Source organism: Schistocerca nitens, chromosome 3, assembly GCF_023898315.1.
Source record: "Schistocerca nitens isolate TAMUIC-IGC-003100 chromosome 3, iqSchNite1.1, whole genome shotgun sequence".
Lineage (NCBI taxonomy): Eukaryota > Metazoa > Arthropoda > Insecta > Orthoptera > Acrididae > Schistocerca > Schistocerca nitens.
Genome location: NC_064616.1, coordinates 830,554,635 through 830,566,689, shown reverse-complemented (window position 1 = coordinate 830,566,689; position 12,055 = coordinate 830,554,635). Strand labels below are relative to the sequence as shown.

At 38.4% G+C, this 12,055-nt stretch overlaps 1 protein-coding gene across 1 annotated transcript in view; it reads right to left on the bottom strand.

Moving 5' to 3' along the window:
- LOC126248854 (protein Pixie) overlaps window positions 1-6,920 on the bottom strand; it is a 63,014-nt gene extending 56,094 nt beyond the window's left edge. Inside the window, exon 1 of the mRNA XM_049950285.1 lies at window positions 6,748-6,920. The gene's annotated coding sequence lies outside the window, so the exon portion shown is untranslated. The remainder of the gene's footprint in view (window positions 1-6,747) is intronic.
- Window positions 6,921-12,055: the final 5,135 nt, after the last annotated feature.

Here is a 12,055-nt window from a genome sequence, read left to right as displayed (position 1 = left end):
AAAGATAACACAAGAAACTATATTATTAAATACAGGGAAACTGATTATTAAAGCTATACATTAAATATTTTCATGATTCTGTGGACTGCAATGGCAATACTAATTTAATTGTTTGTGGTCCCACACTGTCATTCATCTATGATCAATCTACAATCTGAAACTCAAGCGAGAGTTTATTTCTAATATCTCAGGCACTTGCCACTACGTTAAAACTCAGTTCTGTTTTACTACCACAATTTTGTTACCTAACTTTCCTGCCACAAGGCAGAATATCAGGACAAGTCACAAGGCAGTGTCGTATACAACACTGAACTAAAAGAACTGTTATTCCCTTCATAAATAAGGTGCATCTGGTTTACATGCATAACACACACTAAGCACACACTAGCGCTGTCTCCTGTGCAAACAACAACAAATAAGACATCTTGGATCCAACACCACCTTGTGGTGAGAAGTTTAATGTTAATTGAGGTATATGTGTTTTATTAACTTATTTACATGACTCTTCAATACATATACTATAAACCATTTGAAAACACTTTTCCAAGACAAGTAACAATGTAACCTTAATGGCATGATATGGGGCAGGTTTCAATGGACCCATGAGGAAGGACCTGAAAACTTTTAATGTAGCCCCAGCCCATGGAAATAATATACTTCAGCAAGAATGTATTACTATATGCAACACTAGGAATAAGTGAGAACAAAGTAAATGTAAAGGCCACAGTGTCATAACTGTTAGAACTGCTGCAGATCTATACAGATGTATTATACTGCTTATTTTAGAGATAAGTAATGCAGTCCATATTCAGACAATTGCATTCAGACACCAAAACAGCCAAATTGTTACCACTCAAATTATACAAATCAAGTAAGCTGTCACTGCCGATGAAAAATGTAAACTTATGATTATAGTACTCAAAGTTAATATAAATTATAGACTAACAGACAAGTTGGCAGTTTGCACATAACTAAACAAAATGGTTGGGCTCTAGCATACAAAGTAGATGGGATATAAAGAATATCACTAAAATTAGCCTTGTCAAATGTTTCACAAGCCAGCATAAGCAGCTTATCTTACGAAAACTTAAAAACACTATCGTATCGCAAAACAACTTTTTATACAACAAAATTTGCATTTTTTGACATTTATGAATTATATATCCATCTCTCAAGTTTTCAAAGGAGATCTAATATACAGGCTGGATGTTTTAGTTGGTTCTTTGTCTGTTGAAGTGAACCCCACAACGAAACAGGAAACTAGCACAAGGACAGATAATTCAGCTGCTGAGAACTTTAGCCTCAGTCCTATACCAGGAAAGTGAAAATAAGTCAATGTTTTTCCAAAAGCAGCCATAAGAAGTAAAACTTTAAGAAAGAGGAAAATCATGTTAATTGAGATTCAAAGAGGGAGGGAAAGGGGGGGGGGGCAGGGGAATGAGTTGAACAGGAAATCTTTAAAAGGTTAGAATACAAAGTGAAAAGCAGGTTCAAAGGAAATTAAACCGAGGGAATTAAGAGGGGATTGGGGGAAAGGAGAAAATGGAATGTAAGGCTGCAAAGAACGTTTACATTTGATTTCTGACAGCGAAATTCTTTTACCAGATGAGTAATTGCGAAGATTTTGTTAAGCTCCTGATTTATTTCCCCAAATATCACAGTCTGAAGGAAACACAGACTTAAAAACGATGCCGATGTATGAATAAGAACAAATTATTTTATTCCTGTGGAGTCTGCAGGGAAGGAGGAGGCAAATGTCAGACACTTAAATTCATGCAGATGGAAGATTCTTGGAATCCCTGTTGAAAAGGCCCCTTGAGTACATGTACATTCATTTTTGTTCAAATAGTTTTAGTTCACAAAAGACTAGGGATAATAGTGTTGAAACAGCTGTTGAGCACAACAGTGTCCTCACAGTTATATAAATATTTATGAAGAAATTTCAGAATTGCATTACTTTGCTTGTTTGCAGCCATAACTACACTCCATCTCAATAAACAGTGAGTATGCGTGTTCCAGTTTGACAGGAGTACAGAAAAATGATTCAATAGTGTTCAATGAGAACTCTATGAGAGAGAGTACCTTGATGTCAAATGTCTTATCTACTAGTAATTTCAATGTTATTCGTCCACCTTCACTAAATAGATATGACAGTGAGGAAACCTCTGACGAGCCCAACCAGCACATGTGTGCTTACTGAAATAAGGTGCACACTTGTTACACAAATACCTGACTATAGCTTGTCATTTGTCAACTCTATTCACTCACTGTCCTTGCCCAATGTGATACCCAGTAGAATAACACCACCTCCTCCAGTATCTGCAGGGGGAAACATATGTCATGAATTTTTTGAACTAGATTATCCAATGGATACATTTGTTGAAGTTCCCACAGCGAGTAGGATTGCCCCAAATTTAATACCATCCAATCTTATGATCAAGATTATGAGAATTCCCTTATGTGATAATGGTTGCAGACAAAATAAATACACCAAGAAACAATTTCCATACTTTTCTTAATTTGATCAGCATCTACAATCTGAGGTTAAGAATGGCTCTGAGCACTATGTGACTTAACTTCTGAGGTCATCAGTCGCCTAGAACTTAGAACTAATTAAACCTAACTAACCTAAGGACATCGCACACATCCGTGCCCGAGGCAGGATTCGAACCTGCGACCGTAGCGGTCGCTCGGCTCCAGACCGTAGCGCCTAGAACAGCACGGCCACTCCGGCCGGCTTTGAGGTTCAGAGTAAATAGTTCAACAAATTATAGAACGTCATCAGATGTACTATACACAATAGCAATGAAAATGGCAGGGAGGAGGGGTTGTTCAGCTCCCCTACCCTTCATCTTTCTTTTGCTTCTAAGTGCAAATGGGATACCTTTGGCCTGTGTCAGTGACAGAGCAAACTGTTGCAACTGCATCATTTCTGTCATGGGTCCCATCCAAGTATCACTGCCAGCAGCAACAACTATTAAACGAAACCCTACTATTAACAGGATTTATATTTCACTCATGCTATTGCCAGGACAGTTATGTAATAGTTTTCTGGGTGCAACTTTACATGTGGGCTGAGGACTTCCTGTTTGTCATGCATGACTGGCGTGTCAAGCAAGAACATTATTGGGGGAAGTGTGCAGAAAAGTTGATTGGGGTACCTTCTATAGTTGTCAGTTTCACTGCTCCCTAGATCATATAATAACCAATTATAAATACAGCCACTGGAGTCCCCCATAGACAGAAGTTTGAAATATTTGTAAACAACAACAGTGTGGGGGAAGTGTTTGTTGTGTTAGGGGGGGGGGGGGGGGGGAGTGGGAAGGAAGTAAATTTAAAGCAGACTAGAAGCATTATTAAAATTTGAAAAACTAATAAAATGTACCCAGCTAAAAATACAGAGGAGACCTGGGAATATTTAAACTTTATGTTATTACATAAATATAACTTGGCCAGTTGTCCGTACAATCATAACCAGTAATTATAGTGAGAAATGGATTGCAACCACCACTTTCTAGTTCAGGGAAAAATTCTTACACATGAAAATTACCAAATAAGTAACTCGCATGCTAGTCATAATGCTTACAAAGTAAAGAAAAAAATGTATAGTACATTGGTAAGAGAAACTAAAGCTATCCTGGGTGACTTTTGGTATAGAGGCATCAGATGTGGTGTAAGGCATTATCTGTGCCAAATGTTCTGTCTCCTAATGCTGGAGATATCAGGCACTAGTTTTTACCAAACTAAATCACTACTTCAAATAACACCTCTAAGACAATGTGACCCAAATAAAAGAAGGTACAGTAGTCAAAGTAGAGCAGGTAGTGTTAACATGATATTGCAAGAGGAAGTGAAGGGATACAGAGATCCAAATGAAGTCAACAATAATTTTAATCAGTATTATGTTACAGTAGTAAAAATTAAATTAGAAGGACAACAGTAAAAAGTTCAAACAACATCCCCAGAGTGATAAATGACTTCATGTTCCCAACAAATTAAACACAGAGTGCAATAACAATTAATATTCTTAAAAACAAAAACACTGAATGACTGTGTATCTGTTAGAATAATTAAATACTGTAGTCACTGGTTGATGCAACCATTGACTTTTCATGTAGGCTAAATTAAATAATAGTGGAAGTAATACTTCCAGAACGCTTCAAAAAGTTAAGGTAGGGCCCCCAGGTTTGAAGCTGGAGTTACAAAAGATCCTGGGAATTACCACTATATTACTATAACCTTTCACATATCTAAAATATTACATACTCTGTGTGAAGAGGTAAAACAGTAAATCTTAGAGAGAGAAAAAAAAAGGACACTAGTCGTGACACAGAATTTATTTTAAGAAGTGCAGATCAAAGAAACAAAATAGCAAATTTTGAAGCTTATGCAGCAGAAGCAGTACATAAATTATTGGTTTACTGCTTAACTGCTCCATGGACTTTGATTCTATAAGTCACAGATTCAATACAAAAAAACTTAACTAGGGCATAGTAAAAAGCCACAAATGTTCTAGAAGTCATAACATATTTCAGAACAAAGAACAATGTGTGCAGATAAATTACAATACTGACAGTACCAATATAAGCTTCTACTCTGATCTCCCTAGGAAAGAGAGAGGTACTAAGCTATCAGGCATTGCAGCCAACCACCTGTGCTGATCCCGTAGGCTACATGCCCTATCATCTTAAAGAATGCTGCATGTTACTTTTTGCCCTACAGTGAACACTGCATGACTTTGACAAATCTTATATAATTGTGAGATGATCCTTGTATGAATATAGAGATGGGTACATAGATAAATAAATAATCCAACTATGCCAAGTACTTTTTGTTTATTGATGACAGAAAAATTGTAGTAAACAGCAGATCAAATTTAGTACCAGAAATATCAGTTATTGAAACATTCCTAGACATTAATAACTGTATCCTAGGCTATCTTTTGTCATTAACCTGTGAAAAAGTACTACATGTCGTTCAGAACTTTTAAGAGACTTCTCACCAGGATATGCCTAAAATGTGACAGGCAACAGGTAGAAGAAGTTGGCAGTGTTACATTCTTGGGATTGAAGGATGATGATAAATGTAACTTGGATGAGCACACCACAGAGTTGCTCTCTATTTGCAATGTGAATGTTGTCAGACATAGGTGATATAAAAATATCAAAGCTGGCATACCATGCTTACTTTTATTAGATGTCGTGCGGAATTTTTTTTTGTGATAACTCATCAAACCAAACTAACGTTTTATGAGTCCAAAAAAAACATGTAATAAAAATTATTTGTGGTGACTATTCAAGAACACCCTACAGAATAAGTTTAGAGAACTGGGGTTACTAAATGATGCTTTGAAATATATTTATTCCATAATAAAATTCGTCATTCAAACCAACAGCTTAGTTTATGTAAAAAAAATATTAAAAAAAAAGTAATCCTGACAAAGATTTTAAGTCACTTACTTTGGTCCAGAAAGGTGTCAATTATCGAGAACATATTTTCAATAACTTGCCAGCCTCAATGAAAAAAAAGTTTAATTAGTGATGAAGTTCCGTTTAAGAAGTGCCTAAAGCATTTATTGGTCACCAATTCCTACTCCACTGTTTACTTTCTTAGTAGAACCAACTGGTTTGTGTGTATTACTAATATGAAATATTGAATGTATTAGTAAGCACTCACTTTTGTACAGAGTCAGTGCAGTAAGGTTATTTTTAAATAAATGTTGTAAAATGGGTTTTATATTTAATGAAACATTGTTACAGTAACCCAAGATTTATCATATACTCCTCAGTGTGTTGAACATTTGCCTGTTTTGTGAAAAGTCCCCCCCCCCCCTTGTGTATTCTTGTTTTCATCTCGTGTTCTACATCTAAGAGGCTCTCCTCACTGCAGATCTACTGAAACAAATTTAATCTAATGTATAGCCAAAATTTCTTATATATGTACATTCTTGTATATATGACTCATATCTATGGAACATTACCACATGGTGACCCTAGCTATCTGAAATCCTGAGTCAATTAGGCTTAAGAACAAAATTGCTTCCTCTTCCCTCCTACATCTAAGATAACAGTTTCACATTCTGCTTTCGTAATAACGACACTGTGCATGTGATAAATATTGTCAGGATAAAACTATTTTATAGACCATCTTTTCACCAACAGCCATTGCAACACAAAAAATTAAGTGGATCATTATTATTTTAAACATCATAAAAAAGCACGATTATGCAACCTAACACGGCTGATGGGCTTCCTCAGTAAAATAATCCCTGGCATTTTCACATCGTGCAATTGTTTTAAATCATCCTCTGTAAAAGTGGGAATGGAACTGACATATTCGAGTTGAGCTGCCGTTATCTCGGGCTTGTCTGCGAGAGCAGAAAGCACTACCTTAAGGGTTGGTGTTACAATAAGGAACATACTACGGGGTCCTCCACTGTACGAGTAATTACTTAAATAATTACAAACATTAGGGAACAGAAAAGTACGTTCCCCGCACCAAGAATTTGAGAGACAGCGTGAAATTTGAGAGAGAGCGTGAGTGTCCTTTCCGTAACACAACACAGCAGCGCAAGGATGAAGTTACAAGCTTCACTCATGTGTTATGTTTGAACAAAGCAAAATATAATATTTCTGGATAAATTAAAGCTAGTGACACACTTAAATACAACATAAACGCGATATGCAGTACAATTACAGACAAAAATGTGTTTACAGTATGGTTATGCAATTCGTGTATAATACGTACCACAGAATATCCCGTATCGATTTTCACTTCCTGCACACAGTTGCGCCTACAATTTAACACTGACCCACAAACCCTACAGACACTATACAATACACTCACTCGAAAAACGTGCTCACAAAACTTACACCATGCACTCTGACATCCATTCGTGGGTAAAAGGCTTGCCAACACACGCGTTTAGAAAGTCCGCCGCCTCCAAAGATTAACGCTTTGTCCACGTGCTTAGGCGGCCGACATTTGCGTACTTAAACGTTGAATTATTAACTGTATACCGCACATGTTTTTGATTGAAAAAAATATAATTGTTGAAACCGAAAAATATAGGAAATTATGTTCTGGAGAGAAGCAATTCGTCGTAGCCACTTCGTTGACTCCGTACTGCATTAAAACACGAAACATTCACTTTCCTGCACACAATTCACTTCGCGATGGCATTCATCTCTCTTTAAGTGGTTGCACGATTAATGAAATAATACACCAGATTTCTGGTATTCCGGGTGGGTGGTAAGCTCTCATGGAAACCACATAAAAAGCCTATAGGTACTGGATCCAGCTACCTTTACTTTTATTCGGGCCTCAGTCTAATAAGCTGAGGATTTTTATACATCTACAAACATTTTCAGTAAGTCTTCACGACACATAAAGCCTGTTACAGCCAATTATTAAGTTTGCAACGCAAGCTGGAGGTTTTGTTCCAGGCAAAGTCCTTTTGTATCCTTCAGGAATACACTTGGTTTACTTCACTGTGTTTATTTCAGTACCACTCACTGAAATGAATGGAACAGCTTCAGTACTATTCATATTTGAATGCCTTAGGATCGCGTGATAGTGATATTACCGTATGACTCGAAGTTACTAAAATCTGTTGAGTTTCCTGATTTGCATTTTCCCAAAGCACTCCAGTAATTTTCAATGTTACTTTGATTGCGACACTTCAGATTTACGTTATTTTTTATTATTATCCATTGTTCGATAAGTTTTGTATGTGATAGGGCATTTTCTATGACAAAAATGGTTCCAATGGCTCTGAGCACTATGGGACATAACAGCTACGGTCATCAGTCCCCTAGAACTTAGAACTACTTAAACCTAACTAACCTAAGGACAGCACACAACACCCAGTCATCACGAGGCAGTTTCTATGACACTATCATGGGCAAGATACTATGCCAGTACGGAATATAAATTCTATAAATGGATTAGAAAAAATACACAACTCACAGGTTAGAACTATATAATCTGCCACACACATGTTATATTTCCGTATTCCAAATTACACCCATGAGCAACTTACTCACTCAAACTTAGTAGCGCATACTGTATGTCGAACTGATCGCTGAGCTCCCGTGTTCCGAATCTGTCGTCAGTAACAGTCGAAAGACTTCGGGGCCTTATATTTTTTTGTGCGGTCACAGCCACGGTCCAATTCTAAGAATAGTATTACTGTGTATAGTATTGTAGGCACTAAATGTCATATTGAGCTGCCGGGTATATTTCAGATGAAATGCGCGATGACGCTACTTACGGCTTCTCAGAGAAGGTTTGTTAGAATTTAATCAATAATGTCGCCGAATGTTGCTTTTGCGAACTGACACAGAAGTCGCACAATTATTTGCTAATGAATATGCCAATGCACGTTTACTAGGTATTCTGACACACACACACACACACACACACACACACACACACACACACTCTCTCTCTCTCTCTCTCTCTCTCTCTCTCAAGTTTGACAAATGGTAGCACCCCCTTGCATGCTGGTGAAGGTGATGCACTGTGGTATGGCTACAATGAAAGACGCCGCTAAAAGCGTTGCGGAACTCTTCTGGTCCATCACCATTCAACCGTCGCCCAGTCATGGTGAGTGGTCCGAGATGGTTTTGCGGCTTACGTCACACACGGCAATTTTTTTCTCGTTCGATCATATTCGCGGTTGAAACAGTCGCCGAAGGGTGCCACATTTGAAACTATTGTAATCGAGGCAAATGAAGCGACCCGAAAATAAAAATCGGGTATCACACTTGCGACAAAAATCTGTGGTTTGTGTACCGTAGTACAGCCAGCCGAGTGGGCAAACCTTGCAAGATGAGCTGTCATTCTAAACTAAAACATGTAGGTGCAGGAACGTACATGTTTTTCATCGGTGTAGAAGACGTGACTGCCTCCTAAAATGATTAGATTCATCCAGTTGTCAATCGCCCAAGTGAAGGAAATTATATGTTATTACACAAGAAACTAGAGGTTTTTGTGGTAAAATTCTTTGATTACTAGCGTATGTTTGTAACAGCTTACGAGTTACTGTTGTCTAATATTAAAACTAACTCACATAAAAAGAAACTTAAGCAATGTGATTGTGTTGGTGCAGCAGTAAAACAATGAGATAAGTAAAACACTGAGGTAAGTTTTTATTAAATAGTGTGAGTAATTCATTAACATAAATAAGAACTAGGTTGTAATTAACGAGTTTATGTTAAAAGATCACTTCTAATATTCTTCAGACAACTATATACACTTTTCAGATACAACGATACACAGAGGAAACGAAGCAGTATGGTACACTTCGACACTGTATCGCAACTGGCGGTGCAAGCAGACCATCGTGGCAGCGACGCAAACGACAAGCGCCCATTTAAAAAAATAAATAAATAATGTGTGTGTGTGTGTGTGTGTGTGTGTGTGTGAGAGAGAGAGAGAGAGAGAGAGAGAGAGAGAGAGAGAGAGAGAGGCAGGCCCTGACCCATTTCACAGCGACAATCGCGGGCGGCAACTTCACTGTTCACTGAGTGAGAAATTCCAGCACAGTGTGGCACTTTCCGTTTGAATCAGTTGCTTCTGATCCTTAGCCGACAAGAATCGTTTAACTTCATTGAGAAAATCGCCTAGTGTGGCATTAGCTTAAGGGTGCACACTTCATTATTAGGAGGGTCTAACCTGGAGCAGGGACGTTACACAAGCACAAATAGGTTTGTCGTCGGGTGACTTGGACCACCACTTCAGCTTCCGTAAACCAATAAATGTTCCTCAAACTAGTATGACAATTCAGGAGTAATAGGATGGTGCATCACCTTCCCGAAGGTACCATCATCTGCAGACTTATATATGAATGTACATGGTCAGACAGTCTGCTTCTGTATCATTTGATATAATGGTAGATGTACCAGGGGCCTCATTTAAACTGCCACTTGATAATATGTCAACCAGCTGCCTGAACAATGTGCTGTTGGCAACTAGGATGCATTGATTCGTCCAATTTTTGAAGTATCCATAACCTAGCCATCAGTGTATGCCAACTTATCAGTCCAAGTACTCTTTTACCATGCTTTAAAGTGTGCCATGGAGGTAGTCCTGTCCTGCACCCTGTGACATAATATGTAGTGAGGAAGTGGTTCTGGTTCGTACAGTGCTTGTTGTTTCTTGTTAGGCAACTGAATTGGCGAGTGATTTGCTGCACTACAGTCCATCTAATCACTGTCGCAATCTAAGATAGTAGATGCCGACCACTTTCATCAACACGTTGCTGCCCACTGCAGTTGATTCTAATGGTGAGCTTTTCTTTAAATCAAAATTCACATGTTTCACTCCAGGGCGATAGCACATGAAAATCCCTGCCCTTGCACAACCACAAAGATAAAGTATCCCATACATCAGGACACCAGCATCTGACTGCAACCAAAATATGTATTAATGTCGTGCATCTTGCCCATCTTGCAAACGCCTCTTGTGCTGATGGCTAGTACAATATCTGACTATATCACAGCGAACTATTTGATCTACAATGCCAAGATCTCTCTCTCTCTCTCTCTCTCTCTCTCTCTCTCTCTCTCTCTCTCTCTCTAAACACACATCCATCTTCGATTCAGTTACTCATGAGAGTATTGAGTGTACACAGGGTATCCCAAAGAACACAGATGAACTTCAGGGAGAGATTCCTTATACAGAAACAAGTAAAAGATATCCAATAAACATGGACTCTAAAATACATAACTTAAGAGGTATAAGCACTTGTCAGATTAGGTTAGAGATTAGATATACTCTTCGTTCCAACTGATCCATAGTGAGGAGATCCTTCGAGATGCAGAACATGCCAGAAGAACAAGAATACACAATAAATATTTACAATGAAAAACAAATATACTATTGTACCTTCCACTGATCCCAAGTGGAATGATCGCCATGTATGTGGAATAAGTAAAAAAAAAAATTTGAACATCTTTTCATTTATAAGGTAATAAACACTGCATAGAAGAATCATTTTACAACACTTATTTACAATGATTGTATTACTCTGAATTTGCACATAAGTCAGAATGCATTAAGTAGGAATGGCCGCTGATAAATCTTTAAGGAGCCTTTTAAACTGAAATTTATTGGTAGCTGAAAATGTGTGTTGTGGGGTAACGGGCACCTTTATGGGCCAAAGTAGGTGACTTTAAATAGCTGTGAATATTATTCTTATTTCTAGTATTGACACCAAGAAGTGAGCTGTTAGTTTGAAAAAGAGATATATTTTTCATGACAAATGTCATTAGGCAATAAATACACTGACGGAAAAAAGACGCAACACCAAGGAGGAGTTGTGCAGCATATGCGAAAGTTGGTAGCTGTGTTTCAGCATCTGAAAAATGATATCTATTCAAATTTCACACCAGTGGCATAACAGTCGCGATAATAGCGCCACTATCAGGGTGAAAATCATGTTTCTTTAGATAACGCTATAACCTCGTGAGCGTTACTTCCCTTTGAGACTGGACGTGGTGAGTTGATGTTAGTCAAGAAAGCCTTCAAGGTGACAAAGACGTCATTATCAACAGCTCATTGAGTTTGAATGAGGTCATAATGACAAACCTGGATGTTCCTTCTGCAATATTTCGGAACGACTTACTAGGAATGTATCATCTGTATGTAACATTACCGAGAGGGAAGCCCATCGTGTTCGGCGTATTGCTCTGGCGCATCTTACTGCATCTGCAGCAGTAATTTGAGCAGCAGTTGGGTCCACAGTGGCACAACGAACTGTTACAGATCGGTTACTTTAAGGACAGCTTCGAGCCAGATGTCCTGTAGCGTGCCTTCCACTTACCCCAAACCACCGCCATTTGCGACTTCAGTGGTGTTAAGCGAGAGTTCGCTGAATGGCAGGATGGAGGTCTGTTTTTTTTGTTTTTTTTTTTTTCTTCCTGATGAAAGCTGATTCTGGCTCGATGCCAGTGCTGGCCGTGTGTTGGTTCTCAGGCGCTGCAGTCATGGACTGTGCGGCTGGTTCCGGCGGAGGTTCGAGTCTGTCCTTGGGCATGGGTGTGTGTGTTTG